Genomic DNA, 18,980 nt, shown 5'->3' with positions numbered 1-18,980 from the left:
ATGTTATATATTTGATATCTGAGTTTGACCAAATCCTGGTGGGGGACTGGGACAATGGATAATAGTACACTGTAAAGGGTTGCCATGAATTTGACAGTTATTTACAGGCAGCGTTGTGGCAAGTAAAATGCTGTATTTCAGATTACAGTAGGGCCTATAGCTATTGTAATATAAATGTGGTATGAAAGCAAGTACTGTGTAATGACACACAGTACAATATACTGTAAAAACGTTTCATTCTAACTTCCTCAGATTGAATGGATGAATGAATTACATGTATTGAGGGGAGGGTTTATATTTCACAGTATTTCCCTATAATTACAAGGAATTGGTGCAAGCAGGTTGGCTGGTTGGTAAAGTGTTTAAACATTACAGCATATTAATAAATATTTTATATCACTTGCACTAGAGGTCTTAACAAAGGCTTCCAAATTGGCAGTGACCACAAGGACATGGCAAAATACTCATCCATTTAAGGTTGAAGACTTGCTGCCATTCCAATGTGTCCCCTATAGATTTTAAATTCATGGGGCACTATAACCACATAGGAGTTAAATTGATACAGCATTCTCATTCACGACTGCAACAAATATCCTCTTACAGTGCAAGCTTAAAAATATGTTAATGAGCCAGAAACAACAATACCATCACCCACTAGTGGTGAAGGTTTTGGGCGCTCCAAAGATTACAGTACCATACTCTATTCTGTGAGGTGGAATTACAGTACCAATTGAAATACAGCAATTTCCCACAATGCACCATCATTTACAGTATGCTGCAGTTAAATGTTTGAGTTTTTTTTTTACTGTTGATAATACCTAAAATGACTGTGTCACAGTGTAACACAATAGACAATGTAATACAGTTGCGTAATGACTTTTCTGTAGCCTAATTCAATAAATAATTACTATGTAATATTAATGACTGCCAACAAATACATTAGGGTTTCTCACAGCGTTGATGCTTAAACCCCTAAGTACATGATGAGCACACATCAGACTGTGAAGAGGTTCAATATTATTGCATTGTCTAAATCAAATACATAAACCCAAACCAAAAGTATTATCTTACAGTGCCTTCAGCAAGTATTGTGTTCAGCCTGAATTGAAAATGGATTACATTTAGATATTTTTGTCACTGGCCTACACACAATACACCATAATGTCAAAGTGGAATCATGTTTTTTGAAATCTTTACAAATTAATTAAAAATGAAAAGCTGAAATGTCTTGAGTCAATAAGTATTCAACCCCTTTGTTATGGCAAGCCAAAATGTGCTTAACAAGTCCCATAATAAGTTGCATAAGTGCAATAATAGTGTTTAACATCATCTCTGTACCCACACAACATTTTCTGTATGTTCCCTCAGTCGAAAGTGAATTTCAAACACAGATTCAGCCACAACGATCAGGGAAGATTTCCAATGCCTTGCAAAGAATAATTGAATATCCCTTTGAGTATGGTGAAGTAATTAATGACACTTTGGATGGGGTATCAAAACACCCAGTCATTACAAAGATACAGGCGTTCTTCCTAACTCAAATGCCGGAGAGGAAGGAAACCGCTCAGGGATTTCACCATGAGGCCAATGGTGACTTTAAAACAGTTACAGAGCATAGGATAGGAGATAAGTGAGGATGGATCAACAACATTGTAGTTACTCCACAATACTAACCAAATTGACAGTGAACCTGTAGAGAATAAAAATATTCCAAAACATAGATCCTGTTTGCAACAAGGCACTAAAGAAATACTGCAAAGCAATTAACTATTTGTCCTCAATACAAAGTGTTATGAATAGTGGTGGCTGCATCATGTTATGGGTATGTTTGTAATTGTTAAGGACTTTTTCAGGATAAAAAAAATAATTGTAAAGGTGCTACACACAGAAAAAATCCTAAAGGAAAACCTGGTTCAGTCTGCTTTCCATCAGACACTGGGAGATGAATTCACCTTTCAGCGGGACAATAACCTAAAACACAAGGCCACATCTACACTGGAGTTGCTTACCAAGACGGTGAATGTTCCTGAGTGGCTGAGTCACAGTTTTGACTTGGATTTTCAAGTAGATTTATAGCAAGACCTGAACAGTTTGGCAAGCAATGATCAATGACCAATTCGACAGAGCTTGAAGACATTTTTAAAGAATAATGGGCAAATGTTGCACAATCCAGGTGTGAAAAGCTCTTGGAGACTTACCCAGCAAGACTCACAGCTGTAATTGCTACCAAAGGGCCTTCTACAAAGTATGGATACTTATTTAAATTAAGTATTTCTGTATTTCATTTTCAATAAAGTGCAAAAATGTCTAAAAACACGTTTTCACTTTGTCATTATGGGATAATGTGTATATGGGTGAGAACAAGACCTCCGAGACCTCTCATTAAAACCTTCAGTAGCTAGCTGCTCTAAATTTAGCTTGTTTTTCCACACAGGTTGTTATTGTCTATATCAGAGAGTTACCAAGTTACATTCTATACCAGAGTTGCCAGGTTATATTTTATACAAGAGAGTTGCCAGGTTATATTCTATACCAGAGTTGCCAAGCAACCCTCCTCCTGGGGTGCCATTAGCTATCCTCCCACCCGCAGGAATCTGGTCTGACCCTACTACACACTTGATTCTAATCTATAGTAATAGATTCATGATAGAGCAGGGCTGGAGAAAAAAACCCTGCAAGGCCCGTAGCTCTCCAGAACAGGAGTCTCCAACCCTGCTCCCGGAGAGCTACCCTCCTGTAGGTTTTCACTCCAACCCTGTTCCCGGAGAGCTACCCTCCTGTAGGTTTTCACTCCAACCCTGTTCCTGGAGAGCTACCCTCTTGTAGGTTTTCACTCCAACCCTGTTCCTGGAGAGCTACCCTCCTGTAGGTTTTCATTCCAACCCTGTTCCTGGAGAGCTACCCTCCTGTAGGTTTTTGCTCCGATGCCAGTTGTAACTAACCTGATTCAGTTTATCAACCTGCTAATAATTAGAATCAGCTGTGCTAGATTAGGGTTGGAGAGAGGACCTACAGGACGGTAGCTCTCCAGGAACAGGGTTGGAGTGAAAACCGACTGTAAGGTAGCTCTCCAGGAGCAGGGTTGGAGAGCTCTGCTCTAGAACATAAATGTTCCCTCTACCTGTGTGTTCACCTCAACCTACAGATATATCCAGATGCACAGTGGCAGTCCTCATCCCCAGTGTGAGCATGATCCTAACCGGCTAATGCAACCAATCTTTTCCGGATTCTCTCCTCTACCGCACCACAGTGGAGGCCCCAGACAGAGTCATAGCGTGATGGGTTCCCCCAACCAGGCCATTATATAACAGCATTATGTAGACTAGGTCTAAATGCCTGCTGTGAGGGGGACTCCACCACTATCGAACGGTCTGTCACAGAGACCCAGGGTAATCACACTAACAAGGTCACCCACTCACCAAGATCAGAACTACTAGTGTACAGGATTGAAAAATACTCAGATATATACAGTAGATTATTTTCTGTAAAAGAGCACGAGGAAGGATCTAAGTGATTGAATGAAAGCATGTTAATTCACCTAACATTGACTACCATAAAGCAGTCAGCTGAAATTAATATGGCATGGCACTCACTTTATTTTCCACTACATGTACATTACTTCAGTGTGTGTCCCGGCGTAATTCTGCTATGCTTAAACTCAAACCGTCTGATTGCAGTGATTTGATTTGAGGCTGAATTCATGGAATAACTATAGACCCATCTCTCTGTGCTCCTTCTCTACCCCAGCCAATCCCATTTGTTCCTCAATGAATATAATGTTGGTATTGTGTTCAACCCCCTCCTCATGCCAATCTTGTGATGGGGAAATCTTATTCCCTTGCCGAGAGTGTGGTGTGGCTGCGTCACAAGGAAATAAGAATAATCCTGTTGGAGTGTGATCATGGTCATGTGATCAGGGTGATGAATGAAGCCAGAGGGAATGGGAGGTTCTGGAATCCCTGTTGGCTCGGACTGATGACATCATGTGATGACATGTCTTTGGTCTGTTTCCTCAACTTCTCAGGTGCTGGAATATCCTACTGATAAAATTAAGTAACACTAGTGTTGAACAGAATAAAGCACTTTATTACAAGGTTGCTGCAGCTATGACATTGACAAAGCAATTTAACTAGTAGTAGGCATTGGCTGTCCTCACATGAATTGAGCTAACATGTTTCACTTTGAGGCAGAATGGCAGAGACAAAAGAAGTGCCATGGGCACTTTCTACTTCTCTGGAAGAGGTACATAGAACTACTCATCTCAAATAAAACCTAGCAGCAATATACAGTCATTTGAGGGGCAATAGTCCCACCTACAGGACCCCATGAACTCTTAAAATAACAATCTCACAATAGAACACTGGAAGACATTTCAGAGATGATCAGATGTATTACATCTCATCATGACAAGGAGGCACTAGAGATACCTTGACAGATATGACATACCATATACAAATTGGAATACAAAGCCAGTCTATGGTCTGACTAAATAGGTATTGTGTAGCAAATATATAGGTTTAAAAGGCACTTTTACAAATCTTAGCTATAACAAAAAATGTATATGTACATTGTAATCAAAGACACCCTGAAATGTATAAAACAAATCAACTAAAAACAAGGAGAAAGTGCATTGGATGAACATAATCTTGTACACAACATCCGAGACTATGGTCATTTGTAGCAATGGCACCCTGCCAAACATGTCGTGGATGGACTGAGCAAGGTATATTGTGGAGAGAGAGGATCTAAATGTATGCAAACAGGTGGAACACATAAAACATTCACACCTGAGTGGAGTTTACTTGGCTGGTTTAACATATCGATCGTGTTCATACGATGAGGATTTATGAAGTCATTTCAGTAGATTCAGTGACCTGAGAAGATATTTTGAAAGCATGGAACCAATCCCATTTTTAACAAGATCAATAACAAAAAAGTATATAAGTCCAACCTCAAGTATGGCTAAATGCAAATTAAACCTGGAATCGGGGATAGACTGAACAGTAAATTAAGCTCCAGAAGACTCAAATTAGTATCATACGTTACGATTGGTATAGTATGTATTAATTTGTCTGTCCACAATTTGTTGACTAACTAGGTGGCTAATGCTAATGTTAGCTAGGGATAATCTTAGCTAGGCTAGGGGTCGATGTCAACACCCCTGCTGAAATCTAATTAACATAATACTAATAAGTCCCCTTCAAAAGCAGTCTGTTTATTTCTTTATTTAAAAGTCAGTTAAGAACAAATTCTCATTTACAATGACTGCATACACCGGCCAAACCCGGAAGACACTGGGCCAATTGTGCGCCGCCCAATGGGACTCCCAATCACGGCCGGTTGTGATACAGCCTGGATTCAAACCAGGGTGTCTGTAGTGACACCTCTAGCACTGAGATGCAGTGCCTTAGACTCGGGATCCCCGAGTGCTAGAGATTTACATTGTTTTGCACGGGCTGCATCCACCGCATCCGTGAATGATAGCCTTCCACATCTGCGATGGAAGGCTGCTGAGCTACAGCGTGTTTGTCAGACCATGAGTCACCCCGAAAATCGGCCTTCTCACGAAAACGTCAGTAGCGTCTTAACAGCGTGGCCTACAAAACTAATATGACCACTATGGGAGGAGGAATCTCATGAACACGACCCCAACAAGCATCAAGAGACTCGTCTGAAGTCGGTACTGCCAACTTCTGTCTGTAGCGTCCAAACTGTTTGGACTACACACTAATATGACTCCTCGATTGAAAGGTGACTCTCGTACACGTCGTTTGTTGTGCTCGAGTGCGCTTACAAGCCTCGTCTGAAAGTAGCCCGGTACCAGTACATTTAAAAAAAATAATCATATGGACGTGGTTTAGTGCCAAAACATTTTTGGTTAAAGCTGCAATGTAATTTTTTTGGGCGACTCGACCAAATTCACATAGACATGTGTGACAGATCTGTAACTCATTTAAAGCAAGTCTAAGAAGCAGTATACCTGTTCTATGCTTCCTGTTCTTAAGTTTTGTTTTTGCGTCTTACCTTCGGTTTTGGACACCAGCGTCAAACAGCGGAAAATACAATATTTTTGGTTATGAAAAATATATTTCACAGTGGTTTAGATAGTACAATGATTCGCTACACTATACTTGCTTGTTGTCACAAACTGAAATTTGGCGAACTATTCGTATTTTAGCAACCAGAAAATGGCAGCACAATTTCTGCTTCTAAAGATATATATATATATCTTTTTTTTTCTGGGCTTATGTCTCTCAGACATAGGACACTTTAAAAAACAAACTTCCTATTAATTTATTACTACCTTATGAATCTGTTATTCAATCCATTTCTATGGGCTAATAGCACTAAGGCCCAATTCAATGTTTCATCAAATAATGTGCATGTGATATATTTATATAATACCGAAAGGGGTCCTAATATTCAAGTCGATAAATTATCCTCGGTATGAAAATCTTTTTTTTAAATCCATATGTCAGCTTAATAGAACCCCTCCGCAGGCTTAGAGGATTAAGGTTGGTATTAAGGTTAGCTAGCATGCTAAGTAGTTGTAAATTAAGTAACAATACCAAACATAACATATACTAATTTAAGTGTCCCTGATTTTCTTTTACTACGTTACGTCTAGTCAATGTGACCAGCCTGAAATAAAAGACATGACAATGGTCCCTTCCTTCAAGCAGCACAATTTTTTTTGAAACATTCCAAACAGTTAAGTCCCTCAGCAAATCTGAGAAGACACCCACCCTCTTCCTACTTGGGAATAGGGGAGCCATTTGGGACTTAGCCCTGGATGGAATGTATGTCTTTAGTCGAAGTCTCGGTTAGAGAGGATGAGAGGAGCTACCAGGGTCCAGAGGTAGAAAGCCAGGCCTATCCAGCTAGAGCCAATCTTCACCCACACAGCTGGCAAACAGCTCTGCATGGCCTGGTATTCTGCGTCAGGTCTGGGGAGAGATCAGGACCAATCCAATCAATCACATTTAGTTTACCATAAAAAAAACACATAGTAGACCATGTGCGATGGTTTGAAAATTGGGTCTTCGGAGTACCATAAGACTTTTATCCTGTTGACCTAAAGCCCAGGCATTAGCTTGGGGAGCTGACGCAAGGTCTAGAACAACATCAATCACCTCCGTTACAGCTGTACACATCCCTACTCCTCTATCCCCTCAGACATAATCAAAGAAAACAGAGCTACTTACTGGTACCAGTTGGTGAGTGTCATCATGATGTAGAGGGAGGCCAGGCACAGGCTGAAGTGGAAGAAGGAGTAAGAGTAGGTGACCCCCTCTTCCTCGTTGTCCACGGCCCGTCTGACCCCGTCCTCCCCCGTGGCCGCCTCGTGGTCATCTGCAGCCAGACCCTGGTCCTCCTCTGTCTGCATCAGCCTGTTCACCTGGGTGTTGTTAGATGAACAGATGCTGCAGGGGAGGAGGGAAAGAGCAGGAAACCCACCAGAAAAAAAGGGAAGTAATGATGTGGACAGGCTCGAATAGTCAGGATTTAATTTGAAACATAGCTCTGTGTCTCAAATCCAGTCCTGAGGACCCACAGGCTTGCACGTTTACTCTAGCTCAGTACTTCAATCAGGTGTCTATTCTACTGTATTTTAGTCTATGCCGGTCCAACATTGCTCGTCCAAATATTTATATATTCTTAATTCCTTTAAATGTGTGTATTGTTGTGAAATCGTTAGATATTACTGCACTGTTGGAAATAGAAACACAAGCATTTCACTACACCCACAATAACATCTGCTAAACATGTATATGTGACCAATAACATTTGATTTGTCTCTGGTCTGCTACAAAGAGTGCCCGGTCCTGTGGGTCCCCAGGATTGGCGTGAACCCTACTCTAGGTTGCAACTTCATACCTGGCGTAGAGAGTGCAGAAGAGGAAGATGACCAGTCCTATGATGCCCTGTGCATTCCACCACTGGACCCCTTGCCCTGGGGTAGGTGTAGGGGTGGAGGTGTTGTGTACCAGACTCAGCAGCCTGGGGTTACACTTGCGGTCTGTAGGGAAAGAGGTTTAATATTGTCATTCTGATGAAGGCCATTGAAAAGACTAAATGTTACACTTTTAACATAAAGAAAACTACAAATGATCAGCTTTTAATTATGAGCTAGTCACATCTACTTGATTTACTTCTTCTCTTGTGATTCTTGGCTGCAACTCATCTCATGTTGGATGACGTGATCATCTTTTGGGTAAAATATGCTTTGTCACATATACATTTGTTGTTCCAGACTTCCCATCAAGTGATTTCCATGAGTCAGTATGCAGCTATGCGAGTCATAGTTACATCAGGCCATCTTTAATGCATGACCTGAACCATGACTCTTAACCATTGACTGAACAGGGGCATCGGCGGGGTCATGACGAGACTTACTGGGGTTGTTGGTCATGGCAGACCATGTGACATACATGGTGTAGAGGGAGATGAAGGACGCTTGGAGCAGGCCTGACCTGGTCTGGGACTCCTGGGGGACAACACATAAATTAACACAAAACATCAGTGTAGTTTAAAACCTGTTAAGGATAGGGCTGACTACTGCCCCCTTTGGAGGAATTGCGTGCCCATAGTAAACAGAAAAAAAATCTGTCAAAAATTGCTAATATATGCATATAATAATTATTATTGAATAGAAAACTCTAAAGCTTCTAAAACCGTTCAAATTATGTCTCTATGTAAAGCAGAACTCTCAGGGCATCCATTCTCCCAAACTCTCTCTTGACAACAGAAAAGTTGGGCCAACTTTGACGTCATCGCCCCCACCCTTCCCAACCAGCTACAGATCTGGGAACAGTTCCTATCTCTTCAGCGCGATGTCCCCTTTCAGTGGGGCCTCTCATTGTGAGAATCGCACGCTCCCTCGAGTTTTGGCAGGCTGAAACCTCCGGGTCACGCGAAAATACATGCACTTTCATGCACACGTCTGGTCCGGAGCTCCCTTTGTTCCAAGATTCACCAAACGATGTAGGTTTGTCTGTTCACGCTAAGGATTGTTTTCTATGTTAAAAACATGCTAAAGCTCGATTCTGCACTTAGTTTGACCAGTTTAGTCGACATATAATATGTAATTTTGAAGTTTTGAAGCGTATACACTAGAATTTTGCCTGCATTTCGACCGGAATTTGTCGTGTTTGATAACCTAAAGACACAGACTTGAAAACCAAACGCAGTTTTTGGTAAGTATTACTTCTTCCACGACTTCTGATCGAAGAACATCAAAGGTAAGGGAATATTTATGTGTTAATTATGGGTTTCTGTGGACTCCGAGATAGAGACATAATGCTAATTTCTGAGCGCCGTCTCATATTATAGCCTAGTGAACGAATTCTGTAACGTTAAAAATAAATGTAACACAGCGGTTGCATTAAGAAGAAGTGTATCTTTCTAACTATATGTAGAACATGTATATTTAATCAAAGTTTATGATGTGTATTGCTTGTTATCTGACGTTAGCTCCGGCAGATATCATCATTTCTCCGGACATCTGAGTAGCATTTTTTTGAACATGGCGTCATTGTAAACAGAGATTTATGGATATAAATTGCATATTATTGAAAAAAACAAATGTACTGTGTAACATGTCCTATTACTGTCATCTGATGAAGATTTTCAAAAGGTTAGTGAATTATTTTTCTTTTAATCCTGCGGTTGTTGATTGCATATTTTGTTCAACGTGGCTAATTCAAATTAGCTGTGTCTTTGGTGGTGGTTTGACATAAATATGTGCTATGTTTTCGCCGTAAAACATTTTAGAAATCTGACTTGCTGGCTAGATGAACAAGGTGTTTATCTTTCATTTGAGCTATTGGACTTGTTAATGTGTGGAGGTTAAATATTTCTAAGAATATTTTTGCGTTCCATGCGCCACGTCCCAGTTTACGTTGGTTCCCAACTGGGAACCTGAATCTGTAACAGGTTTTTAATTAACAAAAGTTAAACATTCACATGAACAAATAGTTCACTGTGTCATTGTTTAACATTTTGATGATCTTCAAAATTGCAAACATTGCTAATATTGTCACCCCTGAATGAACTTCAGGATGTGTATGCATTTGAAAGAAAGATGAACAAGACTGAAACAGCATGCAAAGAAACACGGTACTCAAAACTGCAGGAACTTTCAGTGTGCTGTATCAATCTTTCTTGCGAGACTGAAACCTCACCTGAACTTTGGGCAGGATGGCAACGATGGAGACGATGATGCAGAAGATGAAGTTGAGGCTGATGAAGACCTTGTGTTCAGTGCAGTCGTCTCCCGTGGTGTAATAGACAGAGAAGGCCAGGACATAGTGCAGCACTGTGAAGGAGAGCTGTGGGGAAACAGAAGAACACATCCCATTACGCATGTTAGGAAACGTCTTTCCATTACCACTAGGAGAAAACCAGGATAAGGGTCAATTCATTAAATTACACTGAAATTCCTATTTTCTTCAGGAAATTTCAGTTTAAATTCCAGAAAAGACTGAATAAATGAGTTAGACTACAACTTTTTAAATCAGTAGACTGTATTAACGATCAGTACCTGAGAACCAGCACTTGCCATTTCCCTCAGTGTTCTCCAGCCGGGACTGGTACCAGGTGTGAGCGAAGTCCACGAGCAGGATCAGTTGGATGATGAAGAAGGAACCCACCATGCCAAAGTAGAACCACACTTGAACACACACAGCAAGTTTGTTAAAAGACTAAATGTGCAAGGTGTGTTTAATTGACTACAAGTTCTTGGCAGTGGCAATGCGTCACGTGGGCCATTCTGTTATTTAATGGTCACAACAATATCAGTTGGCACACATTTTAATAGTATGAAACAAATTGCTTGATCTAAGAAAGCATATGTGCTGACCAACTGGCAGGTGTCTTCACTGATATTTTCAACATGTCCCTGATTGAGTCTGTAATACCAACATGTTTCAAGCAGAACACCATAGTCCCTGTGCCCAAGAACATGAAGACAACCTGCCGAAATGACTAAAGACCCGTAGCACTCAAGTACGTAGCCATGAAGTGATTTGAAAGGCTGGTCATGGCTCACATCAACACCATTATCCCAGAAACCCTAGACCCACTCCAATTTGCATACCGCCCAAACAGATCCACAGATGATGCAATCTCTATTGCACTCCACACTGCTCTTTCCCACCTGGAAAAAAGGAACACCCATGTGAGAATGCTATTCATTGACTACAGCTCAGCGTTCAACACCATAGTGCCCTCAAAGCTCATCACTAAGCTAAGGATCCTGGGACTAAACACCTCCTTCTGCAACTGGATCCTGGACTTCCTGATGGGCCGTCCCAAGGTGGTGAGGGTAGGTAGCAACACATCTGCCACGCTGATCCTCAACACTGGGGCCCCTCAGGGCTGTGTGCTCTGTTCCCTCTTGTACTCCCTGTTCACCCACGACTGCATGGCAAGGCACGAATCCAAAACCATCATTAAGTTTGCAGACGTCAACGGTGTTAGGCCTGATCACCGACAACATTGAGACAGCCTATAGGGAGGAGGTCAGAGACCCCCATTTTCATCGATGAGGCTGTAGTGGAGCAGGTTGAGAGCTTCAAGTTCCTTGGTGTCCAAGTCACCAACAAACTAGAATGGTCCAAACACACCAAGACAGTCGTGAAGAGGGCACAACAAACACCCCTCAGGAAACTAAAGATTTGGCAATGGTTTTCAGATCCTCAAAAGGTTCGACAGCTGCAACATCGAGAGCATCCTGACTGGTTGCATCACTGCCTGGTATGGCAACTTCTCACCCTCCGACCGCAAGGCACTACAGAGGGTAGTGCGTACGGCCCAGTACATCACTGGGGCTAAGCTGCCTGCCATCCAGGACCTCTACACCAAGCGGTGTCAGACGAAGGCCCTAAAAATTGTCAAAGACCTCAGCCATCCCATTCATAGACTGTTCTCTGCATTACCGCATGGCAAGCGGTACCGGAGTGCCAAGTCTAGGACAAAAAGGCTTCTCAACAGTTTTTACCCCAAAGCCGTAAGACTCCTGAACAGGTAATCAAATGGCTACCCGGACTATCTGCATTATTTGCACTGTTGGTTAGAGCCTGTAAGTAAGCATTTCACTGTAAGGTTTACACCGGCTGTACTTGGCGCACGTGAAAATAAACTTTGATTTGGTCGCTTTCCCATTCTATTGTTGTTTTGGTACATTTTCGATGAGTAAGGCAGCTTGGTGCCAACTGTGGTGGAGGGGCAGACAGAAAGTACAGAGCGCAGGCGTCGTTAATCTTCTCTGGTTGCGAAGTGATTGGCTGAGGGTGCGTCACCGCAGCACCTGCTAAGCTAGCCAGCAAAAGCCCCTAATTGGAGCTCCATTGATTTACAGTAGCCGTGCCTGCCCAAGAAGGCTCATGGTCATTGGCCACAGTCCTATGCCCGGTAACTTTGATTGAACTGATGTGTCAACTTCATAGCTAGCTAGTTGTTTACCACGTCTTCAAGCTAGGTAGCTTAGCTAACATCTAAGGTAGCTTAGAAACATGTCGACTACCTTCGCTATCTCCTAGCAAATGATTTTGAAACTTAACATTATGAAAAAAAATAAAAATCAAGATGAAATGTCTCAGTGCCCATTAGCCAGCTACACTTTAAAATATGTCCATCCATTAAAATAAAGCAAGCTGGAAAATAAGATTCAAATGGAGTGGTTGGTGGTGGATCATGAAGCATTGGCTAACATCACTTTTGAGGTAGGTTAGCTATAATACTCTATAGGCTACATGTCTTATTGTTGATGTCAGATGCCAGACCCATGGAACCACATGTACAAGAAGGGTTAGTTTAAATACCTTTGATGGAACTGTAAAGGTGCAACAGATGAAGCAAGGGAACAGTGTTATAATGTCATATATCGTTAACCGGGCACCATTTGTAACAGGCAGCCGGAGTTGCGATATTGCAGACCAATTACTAGCTAGTTTACTCGACTACTGTGTCCTTCTGTGCAATATGACCTAAAGATATGGGAAGTAAACCAAACCATAAACAAAATGATATAGTGTTTGTGTGTGGCTCAACACTCCTATCTGGGATTGGATATTAGTGCATTTGTAACCGATGTGAAATGGATAGCTAGTTAGCAGGATGCGCGCTAATAGCATTTCAATCGTTGACGTCACTCGCTTTGAGACCTTGAAGTAGTTGTTCCCCTTGCTCTGCAAGGGCCGCTGCTTTTGTGGAGCCACGGGTAACGATGCTTCGAGAGTGGCTGTTGTCGATGTGTGCAGAGGGTCCCTGGTTCCAGCCCAGGTAGGGGCGAGGAGAGGGACAGAAGCAATACTGTTACACATTCAATGTGTAGCCAGTGTAGTGTACTGGTTTCGATGCATTTGAGCTTTGGTGATAGAATTTTTGCCCACCAATATTTAAATGTTAAAAATCGCCACTGGTTATTGGGGTTTAGAGAAATATTTTTATAAAAAACATGAGCTGGCGCACACCCAGAGAAAATGATTTAATGGAGAGGTGCTGATCTTCCTGTCTGGGTTGGCGTCCCCCCCCGGGTTGTACCGTGGTGGAGATCTTTGTGGGCTATACTCGGCCTTGTCTCAGGATGGTAAGTTGGTGGTTGAAGATATCCCTCTAGTGGTGTGGGGGCTGTGCTTTGGCAAAGTGGGTGGGGTTTTATCCTTCCTGTTTGGCCCTGTCCGGGGGTATCATCGGATGGGGCCACAGTGTCTCCTGACCCCTCCGGTCTCAGCCTCCAGTATTTATGCTGCAGTAGTTTATGTGTCGGGGGCTAGGGTCAGTTTGTTATATCTGGAGTACTTCTCCTGTCTTATCCGGTGTCCTGTGTGAATTTGCGTATACTCTCTCTAATTCTCTCGTTCTTTCTCTCTCTGAGTACCTGAGCCCTAGGACCATGCCTCAGGACTACCTGGCATGATGACTCCTTGCTGTCCCCAGTCCACCTGGCCGTGCTGCTGCTCCAGTTTCAACTGTTCTGCCTGCGGCTATGGAACCCTGACCTGTTCACCGGACATGCTACCTGTCCCAGACCTGCTGTTTTCAACTCTATAGAGACAGCAGGAGCGGTAGAGATACTCTTAATGATCGGCTATGAAAAGCCAACTGACATTTACTCCTGAGGTGCTGACTTGCTGCACCCTCGACAACTACTGTGATTATTATTATTTGACCATGCTGGTCATTTATGAACATTTGAACATCTTGGCCATGTTCTGTTATAATCTCCACCCGGCACAGCCAGGCGAGGACTGGCCACCCCTCAGAGCCTGGTTCCTCTCTAGGTTTCTTCCTAGGTTCTGACCTTTCTAGGGAGTTTTTCCTAGCCACCGTGCTTCTACACCTGCATTGCTTGCCGTTTGGGGTTTTAGGCTGGGTTTCTGTACAGCACTTTGAGATATCAGCTGATGTACGAAGGGCTATATAAATACATTTGATTTGATTAACAGTGAATAAACTGTAAGCTATAAAAACAAAGGAGAGTTGCACACTCCATATGAATAATCTCCCAGTAATGTATTGGGTAAAAAACAACCAATGTTGCAGCATCACTGTGCCTTCTTCAGGGTGAAGAAAATATGTAATATCGTAGTAATGGTGTATACCTGTGTTGAATGTCCCGTCTGGAATGAAGAAGGCTCCTACAGTTATCCCCACCAGTACGAGGAACTTGAGGAACCAGAATCTGAGAGGACAAAGCCACAAGCATTCATTCAATAAAATCACCTAATACAAAAACAGGTCCCGTGTCTGTGCGCCATAAAAAAATAGACTGGTCATTATTTTGGGCAGTATCATCCTTTAAAAAAACCTTCTGTATGTAAAATAGTGTAAAATCTTCCAATAAAATTTGGAAAGTAAATAAATGTGACTCTGGATGTTGTTTCCAACATTAGTGCTTTTTAAAGCAGTTAAAGCTGCTTCATGTTTTGTTTCCTTGCCATGACACTAACGAGTATTGGGATACTGGTTTTGTCCTAGCCCTAATATTTTATGCTGGTATGTAAATGAAAGGAGAATTATGTTCTCCAGGTACATAACCCAATTTAAGTATATTACTCTGTCTGCAGACCAGAATGTGTAAGATCCTGGTCGAATGAAACAGACGGAGGCCCAGCTAAAATAGTCAAAAAGGTTTATTCACGGGAAAGTTCTAAAGTCAAGAATACAAAACAATTCATTTTATACTGACTTCTCACACCCACACATACACACAAACATGTCCTGCTACGCACACACTGTCTGTCTCACTACCCAGCCGACAGAGATAGCGACCTTGTCCTTGAGACGTACCCCCCGTTCTCTCCCAAATCTCTAGTCAGGTCGGCACCAAGCTCAGACAGTCTGTGTTTAAAATACCATAAAGGCATATTGTTTTACCCTAATTCTGACTAGGACTACACATTTATTGATTATGATTGTATACATACTAATCAATTCCATACAATTATATGTTTCAGGGCAGAATATTCTAATCATTCAATTAACATACAATTCTCACCTATCAATTAACAAATAAGAGTGTGGAGAATGTGGCACTGCCCTGGCCTGGCCAGCAGAGGGCAACATTGTGTCCCTGAAGATCACCATCCACTACTATAAAAAGGTCAGCTACATACCCGTTCTGTAGGGAGGCTCGGGGTCCTTGCTGCTGCGAACGCAGATCATGATGATGGAGAACAGGAAAAAGAAGCAGGCCATGGCAAAGCACATGTGATACACAGACTTGTAGCCCACGATGACATCACAGTTCACCTTGTTCTCCATGCCTGGCATGGAGGTTCCGCCCACACAGAAGCCTGGTATCTGATAGATCAGTAAAGAAACAGTAAGAATAGAACCAACCATGTACATTGACGCCAGCATCAAAACGTTTGTCAACCACTGGGCCATCTTCACCAGCTTGTGTGACCAACTGGGTTCGAACCAGGGTCTCCTGCGAACCACAATCCTGTTAACCCGCTGAGCTAAAGCATTGGAATTAGTTCAGGGAGCTAAAACAAATATGTAGGTCTCAGGCAACTCTACTCATCAAGCAACCAAGACCAGGGTTGTGTGGTGTTACCTTCCTGAGCTGAGTCTCCATGCCAGGTAGGATCATGATGACAGAGACCAGGGTCCCCAGCAGCAGCAGGAAGGAGAAGGCCAGCCGGGACACAGTGGAGTTATAGGTGGAGGGACAGCATCCTAACAGCAGACAGGGAGCAGAGCCACACAGACACGATGCCTGGAGGAGGGAGGTGAGGGAGAGAGGGGATAAGAAATAGGACTGCACAGACAAGTCGTTTTTGGTATGCCAGAGGGAGAAGGCATGAGGGGGCAGATGAGCTAATGAAACAAACGCATGCATGGTGTGTGTGCACAACAAAAGTACTGTGTGCTACAGCCAGTTATTGTTACGGCAACCATCGTGTTTTCCAGACAACTGAAGGTGGTCAGGCCAGTTACAATGACAAGGGCTGCCAGTCATACGGTTAGAGTACAGCAACGAACACAGCCCCCTGCCTGATGTGCCCTTTCTCAACCTATAGCTTTACATGATTCCAGGTCTTCCCTCTCCTTGCCACATCCTCAAATATGCATCGGTGGAGATCCAAGATCCCTTTCAGATGCGTTTTGAGAAGAACCAAGGATAGGATGGGAGGAATCGGGACAGATGATTTGAAGAGACCCAGTGTTGGGTACGTGTTGTATGCGGTCACATTAGGTTCGTGCTCGATGGGAGGCATCCCTCACTGCTCCTCTGATGAGTCAGGCAGATTGTCAAGTCACGATGTGTAAACTACTGAGGCATAGGCCAGATCAGCCCAGAGACATGAAGCATAGTCTAGTCGAGCATAGGGAAGCCTGTGATGCGGTGGCAAGGAAGGATCAGCCATCCTTCATTAAAGGATTGCAAGCTATGAAGGCTGTATGCAACAGGGTGGTAGGCCATGCAACATGCAGTCGAGCAGCACTCACAAGCCTTGCCTCTGGAAGGTGTAACCGTTTAAATTGTCGTTTTTTTTGCTGACCTGAGAATGTGGGACAAACTTCAATCGAAAGGGTCAATAGGTATATCACTCTAGGCATGGTCATTTGCAGTGTGTGCGTCCAAAATTTGAAGAAATTCACCTAATGGCTCGAGTAGGCCTAGAAAACCTTTTATATCACATCATATTTATTTAACATGATCACTGAACTTGCCCGTAACACGGCATGAAATATGAAAGGGAATAATTTTAGTCGTACAGCTAATTATGAAACTGCTGACTTCTGCAAACAAGTGTCTGTTTTCCAAACGTAGGGATTTACGATCAACATAAAACACAGAATATACCTACGGGGAAAACAGAGGAAAGTGTGTATTTACATACGAAGCCACAAACAAACGTGGTTGCGCTCTCTCACTCTTACAAAGAGAGCAAAACGGCAAATCAAGAAGTTAAATAATTGATACTTACACAGCTGGCGATTGAACACAATGCCATACACGCTCCCATTTTAGTTTAGAACGAAAAACCCCGTCTTAAGTAAACGTAGAAAACACTCAAAAGTCAAGAAGTGTAAGACTTCAAACTTGGAAAAGTTGTTTCTTAAAATGTGTAGTTTCCTCCGACGCCAGCCAAGCAGCAACAGGGCGTGTCTGAAGAATCAGTTACACCCTGTTGTTCGTCTGTAACTCAACACCGTTAACGGTGATAGGTCCATGGGTGTCTTCCATCCAACTTCTGGACTAATCAGCTGCTGATGCGTTGAATAATTGAATAATACAAAATAGGCTAGACTACAATTTAAAATACTGAATTACATTTTTTATATTAAAAACAAAGGTGTTCTGTAATAAAAATAGTTGACACACACACACACAGAAATGTACATTTGTACATAATATAAATCCTCTTAATGCTTGTTGATAGATAAAAGAAATCCTGTACAGTCAAATGTGTAAATCACCTCTTTCCCTGATTATTCAACATCACTAGGGAGCAGCATCAGTAGTAAACCACGGTCCATTTACCCCAGTTGGACTTGTTTGCACTTGACAAATGTTATGTTGTTAGAGTAGTTAAGTCCTCTGTAGCAGCTAGTTCCAGATTCCTTACTCAATTGAAAAATCAATCGAATTGGGCAGGCAAATTAATAGACAAGGACATTTTCACCACAGCTAGAAATTAAACAAAAATGAGCAAACACATTCAACATTTGTCTTGTCATGATATGACCTACACTGCCTACAGTATCCCCCAAACATTATCAATACCTTGAACATTGTCTCCATGTTAGGCAGGTTAGTTTATAGCCAAAACACCGCAGACAAAGGCGATTCCAGGATGGCCTGAAAATATTTTTGGTATCTCAGATTGTTCTGGCAATTTTCTCATAGAAACATAATGGGAGGAAGGATGTTTGATATGCTTTTCACATTTGTTTTAACACAAACCATTTTTGAGAAAATCATGATGAAAGTGGCAATTTTAGGCCTATACTCCCTGTAAGACCCAATGAACACAGGAGGTTCGTGGCACCTTAATTGGGGTGAACAGGCTCGTTCTAATGACTGGAGCGGAATCCGTGGAATGGTAACAAATACATCAAACACTAGGGTTTCCAGGCGTTTGATGCCATTCCATTAGCCCCGTTCCACCAATTATTATGAGCCGTTCTACCCTCAGCAACCTCCTGTGGAATGTACATTATACAGACAACACCTTGGTATCATTATACTCTATATGTGCTCTAAAATATGGAGTTTCGCTATATTCTGGAATATAATTTTACACATTAATTTATTCAACACGAACCACCCTGGTGATGACATTATCTGGATCTGGTGTGAACACCAACTTGTTTGAGTAGACCATAGAATCTGAGGGTTCCATAGAGAGAATTGAGCTCATGAGAGGGGTTTTGAATTCTGAGAGCCATTTTGTTATTTTCCTTGACCTCAGAACAGAGGTGTATTCATTAGTCTGATGCCATTGCAAAACGTTTGTTGC

General features: G+C 42.3%; 1 pseudogene; it reads right to left on the bottom strand.

Annotated features, from left to right (window-relative positions):
* Positions 1 to 4,065: 4,065 nt before the first annotated feature.
* Positions 4,066 to 17,690, bottom strand: LOC112265847 (annotated as a pseudogene).
* Positions 17,691 to 18,980: the final 1,290 nt, after the last annotated feature.

This window comes from Oncorhynchus tshawytscha, linkage group LG13 (genome assembly GCF_018296145.1).
Source record: "Oncorhynchus tshawytscha isolate Ot180627B linkage group LG13, Otsh_v2.0, whole genome shotgun sequence".
Taxonomy (NCBI): domain Eukaryota; kingdom Metazoa; phylum Chordata; class Actinopteri; order Salmoniformes; family Salmonidae; genus Oncorhynchus; species Oncorhynchus tshawytscha.
The sequence above is the reverse complement of the archived record's forward strand: the minus strand, read 5'-3'. Positions and strand labels throughout refer to the sequence as shown.